Source organism: Haemaphysalis longicornis, unplaced genomic scaffold (assembly GCF_048455015.1).
Source record: "Haemaphysalis longicornis isolate Haplotype H1 unplaced genomic scaffold, Haemaphysalis longicornis Haplotype H1 scaffold_14, whole genome shotgun sequence".
Classification (NCBI taxonomy): domain Eukaryota; kingdom Metazoa; phylum Arthropoda; class Arachnida; order Ixodida; family Ixodidae; genus Haemaphysalis; species Haemaphysalis longicornis.
In genome coordinates, this window is record NW_027526245.1 from 48,788,894 (window position 1) to 48,805,743 (window position 16,850).

The following is a 16,850-nucleotide window of genomic DNA, read 5'->3' on the forward strand; positions in this document are numbered from 1 at the left end:
GCTTTTTATTAAAAAATAAATTTCCCTCTCTTTCAACGGCAAGAGTTCCTATAAAGCCCATGCTTCTCTGAGCACGAACAATACAAAGTAAGCAAAGCAACCGCCTGCGCATATTGCACATTGACTTTTGGTAGCCAAAACCAACGGACGGTTTTTTAAACTGAAACAAGAAAAACAATACTTTTCTTCCAAAAGAAAACAAAGTGAAAAATCCGTTTAACCCCATTGTCCAATGCAGGCTGAGATACGCACAATAGAGCGAACCAGCCTCTCGATTGGGTCACGAAGAGGCAACAGCAGCGTTTTTAAATAACGGTCGCTGCAGTTTTTTCTTGGAAAAAATGATGAGCCCTGTATACCCCCGTAAACGTCATGTGGAAAGGACGAAACGTATGCTTTGGTCGCCTGTAGTGGATTGAATTGTGCAGAGGCCTTCAAAGTTTAATTTGGAGGATTTTGTTCAACTTGCACTTTTGGCGGTATTACAGTGCTTGGCGGTATTACAGGAACTATGAAAGGGCGAACTGTTATGCTAATTGTTGTGATGGTGGGGTTTGTAACGTGAGTAGGTTTTTATTTGTTGTTAGGACATTTTGAGCTGTGCTGAAATCATGTGGGTTTAGATATTGGTGTATGTGCGTGCTGTCAGGGGGACAAACATTTTTGTTCAGCGTCCACAGAAGCAGTTGGCCACAAACAAAGCCTGAAAGAAACAAAACTTTCAGGGTTTTTTTTTTGTGGCATCTCCAAACCCTTTCAGGGTTTGGAGATGCCACAATTCTGCAATGTAATAGAAATTGCTATTTCCAGAGTTCCAGTTTTCTCAAAAGTAAGGAGGTTAAGTATATGTGAAGTCATGCAACCGAAGTGGTATTTATTTTTTTGAAGCAAAAGTGTGCCACATAGCATACCACCCATATGGTTCTTTTGGACATCACATTTAAGTTGCATTACCAGCATTGCTCAGAATAGGTTCATTGCCCACAACCTGGAATAACCATTACCAGAAGGTACAACAAACTGTGGTCCTAACCCATGCAAGCAATTAGTAATTCTGATGTTGTGCATTTGGGTTGCTGAAACATTTGTAATAACTTGATATCGGTTCCTGAGGCCGTACTAGAGAATAAACAAGCTTTCTATAGAAATTGTATTTATACATTTCTGTGTTTTAAAACAAGATAGTATATTCGGAATCACTGAGACTCGTATTGCGGTGAGCGTTTGATGCTCTGCCATTAATTAAACACTCTCAGAAACAAAAGCTTTTCCCGTTCACAGGGAAAACAGAAATGGTAGAAATGTCCTCGTCTAGCCGGAACACCACTGCTCCCTAGTTACGGCCAGTTTAAACGCCCATTTTATTTAAGACAGGAAATGCAGCAAAATCACTTCACCTCTTGGCCTAAATTTAAGCAAGCCCATAGACGTCGAATCACATTGAGCAGCTATTCACACTTAAGGAACATTCTTTCAGAAGCTGTCTGTACAGCACAACCTATGGCATTGCTTTCCGGAATTGGCCAGTGTCCTAGAGTACTGCGTGGTCCCGAAGAGTGAATGGGGTGTATGAATGAGCCCACCGCCCTCCAGAGCTTTGCTCTTAGGGGGCCCATCGGGATATTTCTTTTCTCTGCCTCATTTGAAAAGTTTGGTAGCGAAGGCACAGTGGTGGCTATTGACTTGAACGCCTCATGCGCATTGCTATCTCCTCACGCTGTTGAAGGAGGGACTTACGTTTGACGCGTTAGCCTGTTTTCTTTGCTATTGCTTCGATGTGTATCGGATAGCCTCTAACCACCTCCGGCCTGTTCCTTCTTCCTGCCGCCAAGCAATGGAGAGCATATGCCGACGGTGGAAAATGTTGTTAGTATATTCGCTCGATCGGTAGTTGTACTAATTTTCCCTCACATCCGGAATACTTGAGAGGAACAGTGATTTTGGTACTTCTCAGTTTGAACTCGCGCTACAAAGCGTGTTGCACTAATACCAGCACTCGAAGCAGCCGTTTGTCTGTCGGAGGCAGCAGCGCTGATCCAGGTTCTATCGATGGTTCGGCTAATATTACGCTCGCAATAAAACCGCTAAAATTTATCGCTTTCGAGTATATATGAAACTTTCGTGGGCAGATACAGGTTTATTGTACGGTTTAAACGTGGGGTGCTTGCTTCCGCTTTTATAAATGTAAAATTAGGAAAGCCAAATTTCTTCTTGTATTTTACATAAATTGTGCGCTACTAGGAGCTGGGCATCTTGTTTGGTTAAACATATATAGCATATATATATATATATATATATATATATATATATATATATATATATATATTAGCCTAAAATTGCCGAAATAATCTCTGTAAAGAGAATTTCAACGTTTGAAACCCACGCATTGTAGAGCCATCGTAGATGTCTGCATTTGTCAAATTGTAGCTTTTAAGTATGCTATACAGGGGTAAAATCATTGAACATGCTGGGTTGAGATATTTTTGCTATTTTTGAGACTCTGAACTTGATTTCACGGGGGTGTACACTTGTAAGTGTTTTAGGATATCATAGGATCTCGTAGGAGCTCCCTTGGGCGCTTTCAGGGAAGGAGCAGACTGGCTTGTGCTGAAAATAATGCAGGGACAGCGTTTACCACTGCTTTTGTGAGTGAGCTCTAAGTGTGCATGTCCGACAGAGCAGAACGTGAACTTATAAAATCCAAGCCTACAGTGCTATCGCTTACCTCTGAATTGACTGTCAGCACATGCCTGATGTGGTCTCCTTCCTGTACGTGTCAATGCGGCTATTGGAGAAATGAGTCCAGCACCACGAAGAGGATTGATTAACCGTATGTATAATAAACTGAAGCTCAGTAATACCAAGATTATGGCGTCTGAGGAGTTCATCATCTTCCTTCTTCTTCTGTTGCTTGTAGCTTGCCGCTGATTCATTCTCTTTTTTATAAAACACAATATTCTGTGTGCCCCACAAACAGATAAAATTAGTGAGCTCCGACCGTTCATCTATCAGCTAACTGCCCCCGTAGAGCCTTTGACCCCATTGCCACCTGGCAGATGTACTGATCAAGGTCGTCTCGTGCGCAAAGTTAGATTTTTACACATGCATCTTCCCCGTGAGAACCCCTCCGCTCTTGAACTTCTTTCAGTACCTCACACTTCCGTGAATCAGCTGATACGCCATCACCTCACCTATGATGAGGGTGTTAATGCAGGTTCAACGCGGGAAGCCCCATATTCTTTGGTGTTTGGGCGGTAAATGTTTCCACCAAGACACGTAACTGCTGCGATTCTGGCTCGCTATATGTAGAGAGAATTTGCGCTTGGAGCTCTTGTATTCCAAGTACGAATAAGATGTCCCTTCTTGAAGGTGGAAGCGCTCACAAAACAGGGACGAAAGTAGAAAGAACAAAGACGGCACGGCGCTAACTCGCAACTATTTGTTCAGTGAAAAGAAACACAAATATATACTTTCAACATCTCAATAAACAAATAGTTGCGAGTTAGCGCTGTGTCGTCTTTGTTCTTTCTACTTTCGTCCCTGTTTTGTGAGCGCTTCCACCTTCAACATGAACAGCTACCAACTAGCCCAATCGTCCGTTCTACTGCAGTGATGTCCCTTCACTCGGGAACGTTTTTCAAGTACTTTACGTTATCCCTTAGGGCAGAGGACCTCAAAATTGTACAGCTCTCGTAATCGTACCGGCGCCTGTGAAAAGCTTGATGTCGTTTTCGTTGTGTCGACCCGCTGCTGTGGCATGCTTTCCAGTGCGTTAAAGATACGCTCAATTTTCTGTCGTAATATAGTGTTTTGGTTCTGAAATTATATATTTTTAAGAGCCCGCAATGACTCAAGAACTTGCCCCGCCACCTTGTTCTTGGTGCTCACTCTCGACAGGCAGACATTCGATGCGACAAGCGATGTACATAGGTCAGAGAAGGGACAGTGATACATTCAAACGAACAGCTACAAGACCGGTGTTCTAGTGGTGGTGACACACGGCTCGGGTCCTCACCATTCCAAAGAGTGTCGGCTCTAATCAGAAGGGTAATCCCATGTAAAGAGTTCATGCCTTACCAAAGACTGTTTGTCCTCAATGACGTCATCAGGAGTTTTGATCGAAGTAATAAAGTCACTCGCATTGGGTACTTTCCATATGTCATTGCAAATGAAGGAAAATTCAATTACAACTATAGGGATTACAGCGTCGCTGTGCCAACTAGGATGCTTGCACTATAATGCATTCTTCCATCATCGTGTATGAAGGCACCCTGACTCACGCAATCCACTACACCACTGATGTACCCGCATTGTTTATTACTATTAATCCACAGTTTACACGCCTGTAAAGTACTTCATGTTCGAGAACCGAGTCTGGCAGTGCAGGTTGCTGACGTACAGTGTCCGTAAGACGTGTGTTCCGCTGAGCTGCCAGCCAGGATCGCACACCGATGTCAGAGGTGATCCAGTGCGATTACCGCATTAGACGTCAAGGCTGAACTCTCTCGAAAAAATGTCCTCGCGTGATACTACAAAATCACCGCCTGCAAACACCTATCTTCGTAATTTACGCTGATGCCTGGTGCTCATATCGGATGGTTCCGCAGAATGATCACGTCAGTCAAACAATAGATACCTTGACTTCTGTAAAGGTGTAACATAAAGTGCCGCTATGCTTAAGGCATCATAAATATTACACTGCCCCGCCTGCTATTGTCCGAGCTTGTTTATTTATAATTTTTATCGCATTCAAGCTCTAAGCTGCCCTTCAATGCTGAGGTGCTGCAAACCCGTATCAATCTTGCAATGAAAAGACAAGTAAGAGGCCGTCGCTTCGTCTAGGGGCAATCCTGCCCTGAGGTACTCCAGCTTTGCTAAGTATGGTCCAGTTATCGGTTGTAAGGAAGGATACTATCCAGCGGTAAGAACCTCAGAAGAATGTCCATCATCCTAGAAGCATACGTAACCCACCGCGGTGGCTCAGTGGCTAAGGCGTTGCGCTGCTGAGCACAAGGTCGCGGGTTCGATTCCCGGCCGCGGCGGCCGCTTTTCTGATGGAGGGGAAAAGCAAAAACGCCCGTGTGTACGAGATTGCGGCGCACGATAAAAATCCCCAGGTGGTCAAAATTAATCCGGAGCCCTCCACTACGGCGCGCTTCATCGCCTGCGTTGCGTCGGCGCGTTAAACCCTACAATCAATCAATAGAAGCATACGTAGTTGAAGAAACTTTCAACACAGCCATCCCACGCACGTAACATTGCATGTGGCCCAGGAGTCATCATAGTCTACTGACCTGGGTAAACGAAGGTACCAAGAGAACTGAGAGACAGAGAGACAGAGAGAGAGAGAGAGAGAGAGAGAGAGAGAAAGTTCTTTATTAAAGGAAAGCTGAGAGGTCTGCCGTCATGTTAACGCCTACATGTTTCTCTGCGGGATGGGATGAGAGAATAAATTTGCAATAGAAGTAAGGCGGAAGACAGAGAATGAAGAAAGAAATAAAAGAAGTGAACAAACGATGTAACGTGTGTGTTGGGGACCGTCAGGCTGACACAGGAAAAGGCTGTACTGCAGTTGTAGGCTCTGCCGTTCAGAATTTCTCCTGTTGGGATTTTGGGCTTTTGGTACAGTTCTCAACGATGATAATAAGTGGTAGATTCAAAACACCAGAGCAAAATTATTTCTATATCAATATCAAACTCGCCGGAATTATTTGCGAATGTGTTTTGTTTAATGTACTTTCCGACATTTATCTGAAAAGTTAGCTTTGCGTCCACGCTTGTACATTTTGCACGTAGCCTCCTATTTACAGTGATGACAAACTTTCCGTTGGTCTGCTACAGTACCGTGGAGCTGCTCTTGCAGCTTTTAAGAGACTGGTACTTTTTGTTTGACGCCGAAATTCTTTAAAATACCCATGAAGACAGAATATAACTTTGTTTTATTGGAAAGATTTTGCGTTTTATAGTGCCCCCAGTGCATGTCCGGCCAAAACTCACGGCGTATTAAGGGAGAAATTGATAAATTTAGGTTAAAATTTTGATTATCCCGCCAAATCGTCGGTTTTCGCAATGTCGGCAATAACGTCAGAAGCGCGTGTATTGAAGCGAATTTCTACTGCGTCATTCGGGTTTACGGCCTTGCTGTCCGTCATCCCTCCCAAATTGCGCTGCTGTAGTTATTGAGGACAACTAATGAGGCAGTGCAGGGAGACATGGGACGCGCATCCTTCGAAGTGAGAGAAGCACACAGCAAAATATGTTTTGAAGAATGCCTTAGAGATATGGATGATCAGAGATGGGCGGTCAGAGTGTTACGGTATCTTTACATGAAAAGCGTGGACAAAGAATGGAGGAAAAGAATCAGAAGGCTCAGGACATAGTATATGAAACCTGGAAGTGCAGGGGAAACGACCAAGGCATTAAAAATTGAATGAAATAAACAAACAACGACCTGGAAAAAGAGGATGTATGCAAAGAAGTCCTTAGATTTCTACAGGATCGGGAAGCAGGAGATCACAAGAAAAAAATTATTCGATAATACCAAAGGGAGTGCATTGCTTTTTGAAGCCCGGGCGCGTTGCTTGCAAACAAAAACGGTTATCCGTGAGCCGGTACAGGAAGAACTATGCGGAGGCTGCGGAAATGAGCCACAAACAATACGACATATTGTAAAGGAGTGCAAAAGTATCCTTCCAGTCCTCAGTGATGGAGCCATCCAGCTTCCAGAAGCCCTTGCCTTCAAGGTTAGCGGAAAAATGAATTCGACATCAGTAGAGGATAGTAAAAGAAGGTTAGAATGTTGGTGGGAAAGAGCAGAGAACAATTTGGGAAGGCAGGCGAACAAAGAATTCGGACTAGCACAAAAATTTTGTAATAGTAGTTTATTTTCCTTTTGATTTTGTTTTTTTTTGTATTTTTGGCGAGGTCATTGTACAGTGGCGTAGCGACTAAGGCCGCTGTGCAACGTCACCCGTTACAAAGGGGAAGCCACTAAGCATCATCATCATCACGAATCGTTGTCTGCCATTGCTTTGTTTATGAGCGTATTTGCACTGGCTTGTTTTTGTTAACGTAAAAAGTGATCGTATCATGAAAGCTAGGGTATTCTCGACGAACAGGGTCACGTAAGACAACGCCGCTTACGCCAATCGGCCAGTGTCCTGTAAAACAACATCAAAGCGGCGGAGTGCTGTGCAGCTAAAACAAGCATAGTGCGCCCAGTGCCAGCAGCAGTGCGCATCGGTACTTCTATGCTTACGTGTGTTTTCGTAACTTTTATTGTTTACCGCACCATTTAACTGCTGTAAAATGAATATGCATTACACTTCAGCGAAAATTGTTCGCTCGGAAAGAGTATGCGCCATGCCTAATTTGCGTTTGCTTTTTCGGTCCTCAGCCAATCGCACAGCAAAGCTCATTTGACATCATACGTTCGGTTGCGGAAAATGACCTTGTGGGTCGCATGGCCATTTCGTTTTTTCATATTTATGTAGCTTATTTGAGCGAAGTGTGCGTTGTCAGTGGTGTCAGTATGTTTATATCGAGGCAATCGTTGAAATCATCCCGACTTGTGTTTTCTCCTCATGGCTCCTTTAACTAAGGCAAAATCTTTCTATTGTACAAGCGAGTAGTGGAATGAAAGAAACTCAGAGCTTAAGAAATCTATTGCAATGACGCTATCTGTGGTGGAAGTTATGATGTCATTTCATTAATTCCGCAAACTTCTCCCCTACGCAGTAATACCGAGCTATTTGGTTTTAGTGACCTCACCACAGCCGGCAATCAAAATGGGGAGCGTAAGTTTTCTGGCTACGATTTTAGAATAATAGGAATACTCAGACCAACGATTGTGCACTTAGATTGCACTGTCGGACAAAAAAGGTTGTGGTCCCACAAGGCAGCCACTGAAAATTATCTCAGGACCACTTTCAAAAACCCGCCGACTTGAGAGACCCTGGTGCGTGGCCTATTTTCCCTCATCAGGTATTATTCTATCCCTTACAAGTCTGTACCATTTTGGATGTTAAAACCCACATGGCGCCTCTCCGGCCCCGCCTCCCATGTAACCGTAGTTCTTAGTTTGCCCGTGCCCGTGACTTTCATTCACTAGTACAATCTCCAGGATACCACTTGCTGTCTGTTGGCTCTTTAGCCATCAGCAATGTTTTTGTGTTTTTTGTGCAATAATATTACTATCCCTGATACGCATTCATAAATACAATGCGTTGGATTTTTTTAAACAGCATTTAGTGTGCCAGAGGTTGGAAAAGCCGTAACAAAAGGAAACGCAATTCTGCTTGCTTCATTGCAAGTGTCAAGACAATCTTCTGCCACGCTGACTTGTACATAGGTCGCCCCGATATCAATACACAACTCATACCTGCGCTCTCGCCCTCGTTTTGAGCAATGAAATAACTGCATATTTACATTCAAGTTATTTATCTTTGCCGCGCTTGCTCTAATTCTCTTTTTTATTTTTGCGAGCAGAGGTTATTATTGTTTCGATTGCGTCTACAGCAGCTCGACGACACTTCTCCTTAAGCATTTGGTTTTATTTGTCGTCTTTGCCACCTATTTATTCCTCTATTTGTTGCTACTTTAAATATGCAACTTGTTCTTCTACGGGAATGAATGGGGGCTTTCGTTGGTTTAGATGTTATTTTGCCTCTAAAATGTCGGGTACTGTTTTCAGCTGAATAGTTTAGACAGAAATAGGTCCACACAACAGTTCAATCGCAACGTGGCAAGCCGTTGTGGTAGCGATTCATTACTGGGTGACAATTCGTTGAACCCATGTACAGGCCCACACAAATACAGAACCGCAGACGGACACTCGTGTACATACCCCGAAAGGTGGAGTTTTGGCAGCCCCGTAAGTATTATTGTCCCGACGCAAAATACGACGGAGTTGTCTTTAGGAAAAACTAGTTTATTGGAGCGAACTTGTGCTCCTACAGCCACTCAAGCAATGTAGGCGGCGAAGCAGCATTCAAAAAAGTGACGTGCGAAGGCTAGCGCGACGATTCGAATGTCGCGGCATCTGCTCTGCGTGAATGTATCACTCGGCGCGAGGGTTTCTCGGATAGTCGAAGTGTATCTAGAACACTGTAGATAAACAAAAATCATTCTAGGCTTCTTAGGTTAGTTCGGAAAACTGTCCCTATTAGAAGAGATAAGACATAGGGCACAGAAAGAAAGAACGGAACACGCGACTCCCTTGGCACACAGACAGCACCGATAACACAGACCGGCGCAGCTGGGCGGCCAAAGCAAAACGCAAATGAACAAACCCAATACTTGGTTCGCGGCATTACCACCCTCTAAGAGTGCATCCACCCGATGCTAACACAAGCTACAGTCCGACCAAATAATGAATAAAATTCTGTCATCGTGCGTAGAAAGGTTTTAAGCAAACCACGTGGACGACTTCGGGCTGCGTGCGTCGTCGTGATGTTCCAGAATTACCATCGGTGATCACCTCGTAGGTAAGGTGGCCAACATGCTGTAGAATCCGGTAGGGTACGAAGTACCGTCGTAGAAGCTTCTCATTGAGTCTACGTCGTCGGATGGGAGTCCAAACCCACACACGATCCCCTGGGCGGTACTCAGCGACTCGGCGTCGGAGATTCTAGCGTTTCGCATCCACCAGCGGTTGGTTTGTTGGGCGAACTCGAGCAAGCTGGTGGGTCTCCTCTGCACGCTAAAGGTATCCTTAGACGTCGGCGTTGAGGTCGTCGTCTTCCACGTCGGGAAGAATGGCGCCCAGCATCGTAGTCGGCCGCCTTCCTTAGACAAGCTCGAACAGTGTCATCTGCGTAGTTTCCTGGATAGAATTGTTGTACGCAAACGTGTCATAAGGTAGGACTTCGTCCCAAGTCTTATGTTCAACGTCGACGTACATAGACAGCATATCCTCAATTGTCTAGTTCAGGCGTTTGGTTAGTACGTTCGTTTGGTAGTTCTACGCCGTCGTTCTTCGGTGATTCGTGTTGCTGTAGCGTAAGATTCCTTGCATGAGCTCCAAAGTGAATGCCGTTCCGTGGTCCGTGATAAGGACTTCCGGGGCTCCATCTCGCAGCACAATTTGGTTTATGAAAAACTTGGCGACTTCTTGTGCTGTCTTTCTCAGAAGAGCGGCGGTCTCTGCGTAGCGTGTCTTGCTGTCTCTTGCTACGACAATCCACTTGTTCTCAGATCGTGACGTAGGAAACGGGCCTGGAAGGTCCATTCCAATCTATTGAAAGGGCCTCTACTGGACGTCGATCGGTTGCAGAAGTCCGGCGGGTCTTGTCGGCGGCGTTTTTCCTCGCTGGCAGTCACGGCAACTCCGAACGCAATGGGTGACGTCGGATGGAAGGCGGGGCCAGAAGTACAACGCCTTGATTTTTGCAATAGTGCGAGCTGTTCTGAGATGTCCGGAAGACGGGTCGTCGTGGCACTCTTCCAAAATGTCGTCACGAACGTCTGCCTGCATGACAAGAAGATATTTTGTTTTAGTCCCGGGGCTTAAATTTTTCTTCACGAGCATGGAGATTTGAGGCTGAATGCTGCTAGGCGGCTAGGTCCCTCTCCGTCACGACTTCGAAGAATGCGCTGTCCTTGTCAGAGTCTTGTGGTGGTGGGTCGACGGGGGCGCGAAACTGGAAGTCGGCGTCGGAGTGTTCCCTCCCGTAGTTATACAAACATAATGAGTTGAGTAAATAAACAACACACAAGAAAGAAGAGACGGAGAGGCGCTACACTTCCAACAGTTTATTAGCAATGACCGCAACGTACATATATATACAAATCCTGACATGCGCAATAGAGATGCCCACAGCGTCAACGCAAGAATTTGTCTAAAAACCGCCCCTGGGCTTTGTACAATACCACCGAAGTGTCAGTGACGCAGTCACTTCCCTTTATTCTGATACGATGCGCCTCGAGCAATTCTCGGGCCTTCTGATATCTTCTTTTTCCCAGTATCTTTGTCTCAAAATCGTGTTTCACACTTTGTGCAGGAACCGCAATGCCCTGTTAAATGTGCGCCATTATTAGATTTTAAATTTTGCGCATGCTCCCTTAGGCGGTCGTTCAAACATCTCCAAGTTTGGCCGATGTAGGACTTTCCACAGGTGTGGGGGATTTCGTAAACCAACCCTACGGCGCAATCAACGAACGGCTTCTCATGTCGTTTTTCGCAGGCTCTCTTTCTGCTAGTAGTTGCTATGCGAGGGAAAAGTTCGCCGAGCTTAGTCGGAGCAGAAACAAATGACAGGGACACCATACCTCGTCGCGACCTTTTTTAGGTTAGGCGACACCTTGTGTACGTACGGAACCACTTCAGGCCGCTTGTCATTTCTTAGCTGTGCTTTCGTCCTTGGCTTACTACCCTTCACTTTTTGAAGGAGGGCTTCGGCCACCGCACTCACGACCGACAGAGGAAGCCAACCGACAAAAGTCGCTTCACCTGATGTTCAAAACTCCGCTGCATCATGTGTGCGCACGATTTCCTCAAGGATCGTCTAAATGTAAAAAAATTGTCGAAAAAACGATTTTTACACGATTTTAAGCGCCTTGGAAAAGGCGCTTTACTCATGAGTTGCCGCATGATGATGCCATCGAGTTCTTAGACCTGAATATTAAGGAGTTGCAGGGCCATGTGTGTTTGTCCTTTTCACCTCGGTCTCCAAAAAAACTGCTATCGTATGACTCGACACACTCTAAGTTAGTTAAGCGGGCCATTGCCAGTCTCTGCCTATAATCTGCCTTGAGGAAATCGTGCGCACACATGATGCCGTCGAGTTTTGAACATCACGTGAAGCGACTTTTCTCGGCTGGCTTCCCTCGGTCGTTCGTGAATGCGGTGGCCGAAACCCTCCTTTAAAAGTGAAGGGTAGTAAGCCAAGGACGAAAGCGCAGCTAAGAAATCACAAGCGGCCTGAAGTTGTTGCGTACCTACACAAGGTGTCGCATAATCTAAAAAAGGTCGTGACGAGGTACGGTGTCCCTGTCGTTTTTCTGCTCCAAGTAGCTCGGCCTACTTTACTCTCGCATTGCAACTACTAGCAAAAAGAGAGCTTACGAAAAACGACATGAAAAGCCGTTCGTTCATTGCGCCGTAGGGGTGGTTTATGAAATCCCCCTCACCTGTGGAAAGTGTTATATCGGCCAAACTGGGCGATGTTTGAACGACTACCTAAAGGAGCATGCGCAAAATTTAAAATTTAATAATAGCGCACATTTAACAGGGCATTGCGGTTCCTGCACAAAGTGTGAGCCACGATTTTCTGAGACAAAGATACTGGGAATGAGCAGATATCAGAAGGCCCGAGAATTGCTAGAGGTGCATCGTATCAGATTGAAGGGAAGTGACTGCTTCAGTGACCCTTTGGTGGTATTGTACAAAGCCGAGGTGCAGTTTTTACATAAATTCTTGCCTTGGCGCTGTCGGCCTCTCTATTGTGCATGTCAGAATTTGTTTATATATGTACGTTGCGGTCATTGCTATTAAACTGTTGGAAGTGTAGTGCCTGTCCCTTTCTTCTTTCTTGTGTGTGGTTTATTTGCACCCCTTAGTATGTTTGTAGACCTCAACCAACACGCCCAGCAACACATTCTCTTGAAGTACCATTATTTAAAGACTACTGTAACGTGGAATTCTTGCAGGCGCAGCCACCTGGCAAGACGACCAGAGGGGTCCTTCAAATGGGCGACCCAACACAGCGCACGGTGGTCTGTCAGAACCTTGAACGGCCTTCCATACGCGTATGGACCGAACTTCGAAAGGGCCATATAATCGCGAAACACTCTTTCTCAAAGGCTGAGTAGTTTTTTCTTCCTTGGACACACCACGGCTGGAATAGGCGATTACAATTTCGCCCCCGCTTTGCTTCTGGACGAAGACGGCACCGAAACCTATACCACTGGCGTCCGTGTGCATTTCATTTTCGGCCCCGCACGGGGCACCTTGAGTAATCTTGGTGACGGTACTGGCGATACCGCGGACCCCGAGCCCCCCAACATAAGCTGTGCCCTACCGTGGTGATGTGTTTTTAAGGTGAAGGGTAGAAACCTTTAACGGTGGCCGTCGGAGCCTTGGTCAAGCTCCGGCCGATGGGCTCCCTGCCTGTCTACCAGGCAGGGAGCTCCGGGACCTCTTTGACTACCAGGGTAAGGTCAAAGGAGAAAGTACCCCCGTCTCCCTGCTTTCCAATGTATCACATGGCATTTTCCAAACCCCCCCCAAAACGTGATCGGCCCCCGAAAAGGGGCCGCACCGAAGTTTCTTTTCCTCCTTTGCAATCGATCTCTTCCCCAAAGCCTGATAATTTCTCGCGGTTTTTGATCATGGAATCTGTTGACAAGGCAAAGCCCATCACTTCCCAGTCAGTGTTTCTAATATCCAAGTTTCTTGAAAGCCTTATCGGAAAGTCGTACAAGGCTAAGAAACTCACAACGGGAGAAGTTTTGATAGAAGTAGAGAACAAGCAACAATCCTCCAACCTCCTCAAGCAAACGCGCATGGTAGATGTTGACATCAAGATCACGCCCCATCGCAGCCTCAATAGCTGCCAGGGCGTGATCTCTGATCGGGATCTAATGAATGAGACTGAAGCAGATCTGCTCGAGGGCCTCCGAGATCAGGGCGTGACAGCGGTGAGGCGAATCACCATACGTCGAAATGATGAAATAATTCCAACCAAGCACATAATCTTGACACTTGACCGCTCTAACCTTCCTGAGTCGGTCAACGCAGGTTTCTTGAGATGTTCAATCCGACCCTACGTGCCGAACCCACGCCGCTGTTTCAAGTGTCAGCGGTTTGGGCACGGCACAACCTCTTGTCGTGGTAAATTGACGTGCGCAAAATGTGCAGCTCATGATCATCTAACAGACAATTGTAAATCCGAGAACTTCACCTGCGCGAACTGTCAGGGACCACACGCTGCCTATTCTAGGAGCTGTGAAAAGTTCAAACAGGAAAAACAGATAATTGCCTTGAAAGTCAACGAAAACATCACGTTCCCAGAGGCGCGGAAGAGGTTCGCCTCTTTCCCTCTGGGGAGGTACGCCGACGCAGCTCGCCGGGGGGCGGAGCGGCGTCTTGTTTCGGCGGGGACCCAGTACCGCGAGTCGGACTTGGTCCCGCCACCGCCCCCCCCTGGGTTGCCTCTTGCAGCCCAACCTGCCTCCACAGCGCTAGCTGGGCCAGCAGCGGCTGTGGTGGCATCCACGTCCGTTGGGGATGCTGCTGCGCCCTCTGTTTCCTCCTCTCCACCGGCCCAAAGCACATGCGAGGGCCCGGAGGAGATGGACCTGGAGGAGACCGCAGCGTTTCCCACCTCCGCCGCACCGCCTGTGCCACCCGGGGCGCTCCTGACGCCCTCGGCGGTCGCGGCCAAAACGAAGGGCACCGCAAAGGGTGCCAGGTCCGGGGGGTCCGGTACGCCGGGTACCCCTTCCAAATCAGTTGATGACTTGGATGTGGGACCCTTCCTGTCTGCTTCGCAGCGGAAGGAGCGGGTCCCTCCATCTAAACCTCCAGATGAGGTAAAGAAAACCCGTCCAAGAGTCCAAGCCCCGAAAGACCCTACATAAACAGTCACACTCCAGTAGCTCTAATACATCATAATGGGAAGAGAAAATATCGTTCAATGGAACTGCAGAGGCCTTCTAAATAATCTTGACGACGTGTATGAGATTCTGCATGCCAATCAGCCAAGTTTAATGTGTGTCCAGGAAACACATCTGAATTCCAAACACACAAATTTCTTGAATAGTTACCTAGTATACAGGAAAGACAGGGATGGCTGCACACACTCTTCTGGCGGCGTGGCCATAATCGTCCGGAAATCCTTAGCATGCCATCCTGTCACTTTAAACACTATCCTGGAGGCTGTAGCAATACGCTTAATAATATTTAATAGGTTGATAACGGTATGCTCCATATACATTCCTCCTGATGTTACACTTTTGAGCTCTGATTTCGAGGCGCTGGTTGACCAGCTGCCCGAACCATACATTCTAACAGGCGACCTTAACGCTCACAATTCTCTTTGGGGCTCTTCTCGTACGGATGCCCGAGGTCGCCTGATAGAGAGGTTTCTTACATCCTCTGGAGCATGCCTTTTCAACAATAAACAGCCTACATACCATAACATAGGTCACAACACATACTCACATCTTGACCTGGCTATTGGCTCTGCAATTCTCTTTCCATGTCTTGAGTGGGGTGTGGGCACGGACCCATATGGTAGTGACCATTTCCCCACTTCATTAACGTATATAGGTACAGGCCCGAGCAGTCCATCTTCCCATAAAAGGTTTAATGAAGCAAGAGCTAACTGGAATACATTTACAGAGACATCCAAACTACACCACACATTCATAGGACACCTACACGTTGAAGAAGCTACACAACTGCTCACGGCGCACATCCTCGACGCCGCCGAAAAGTCCATTCCCCACGCCTCTGGTGCCCCGCGCAACCAGCGGAGGCCGTGGTGGAGTGAGGACTGCAGGCGGGCGCGAGAGGCCCAGAACAAGGCGTGGGGTGTCCTTCGTCGGTACCCCACGTCGGGAAACCTCATTTTGTTCAAACGGGCCAAGGCGTTAGGAAAACGTGTGCGTCGTGAGGCAAAACGAGGGAGTTGGCGTTCCTTCATTACATCCATAAACTCCTACACAGACACACGGAAAGTATGGACGAGAATACGCAAACTCAAGGGACAACAAATACACAGCCTGCCTCTGGTCAGCACTACAGGGGTTACACTCGAAGACCAGGCTGACACACTTGCACAACACTTCCAACACGTTTCCAGTTCAGCACACTATACAAACACTTTCATGAAACACAAACAAATGGCCGAAAAGAAGCCGTTACATGACAATGACAGGTCAGCCACTTCTTATAACTCTGAGTTCACACTTCATGAGCTGAGGGGTGCTCTGAGCACGTGTAAACCCTCAGCTCCAGGCCCAGACAACATTACATATACAATGATACAGAACTTACACACAGACACTCTTGTAACACTTCTTCACCTTTTCAATAAGATATGGCTTTCGGGGCAGATTCCAAAGTCTTGGAGGGATGCCATAGTTGTAGCATTTTTGAAAGAAGGGAAGGACCCTTCTTCTCCCGCTAGCTATCGACCCATTGCCCTGACCAGCTGCCTGTGCAAGCTTCTCGAGAAGATGATAAACCGGAGGCTTGTGTACTTTTTGGAGTACAACGGTCTTCTTGAGAGCTGCCAGGCAGGCTTCAGGGCAGGGAGATCCACAAACGATCAACTTGTGGCACTAGAGTCATACATTAAGGATGCCTTCATTCGCAAACAATTCTGTCTTACGGTGTTTTTTGACATAGAGAAGGCCTATGACACCGCATGGCGTTATGGCATACTTACAGATCTTAAGTCGTTCGGTGTCTCTGGTAACATGTTAAATACCGTTATTATTTATTTGTCAGAGAGAACCTTTCGCGTCAGAGTTGGTTCTGCACTGTCAAAGGTACACGTGCAGGAAAATGGCGTGCCGCAAGGTGGAGTTCTAAGCTGCACTCTCTTCATAGTAAAGATGAACTCCCTTGGGAAGGCACTGCCGCCTACAATTTCTTACTCTATGTACGTAGATGACGTGCAGATATCGTTTAAATCTTGTAATATGTCAATATGCGAACGTCAAGTCCAGCTCGGCGTCAAGAAACTTGCCAGCTGGGCAGAAAAGAATGGTTTTAAATTGAATCCTGCAAAAAGCTCCTGCGTTGTGTTCTCTAGGAAGCGCGGGATCCTTTCAGACCCAGACATTACACTTAATGGCGTGTCGCTTCCTGTGAACAAGGAGCATAAGTTTTTAGGTGTTGT

At 46.6% G+C, this 16,850-nt stretch overlaps 1 long non-coding RNA gene across 1 annotated transcript in view; it reads left to right on the top strand.

Moving 5' to 3' along the window:
- The first annotated feature begins 458 nt into the window (after positions 1–458).
- Positions 459–16,850, top strand: part of LOC144165081 (uncharacterized) — a 111,998-nt gene continuing 95,606 nt past the window's right edge. Inside the window, exon 1 of the long non-coding RNA XR_013321345.1 lies at positions 459–561. This is a non-coding gene — a long non-coding RNA (uncharacterized LOC144165081). The remainder of the gene's footprint in view (positions 562–16,850) is intronic.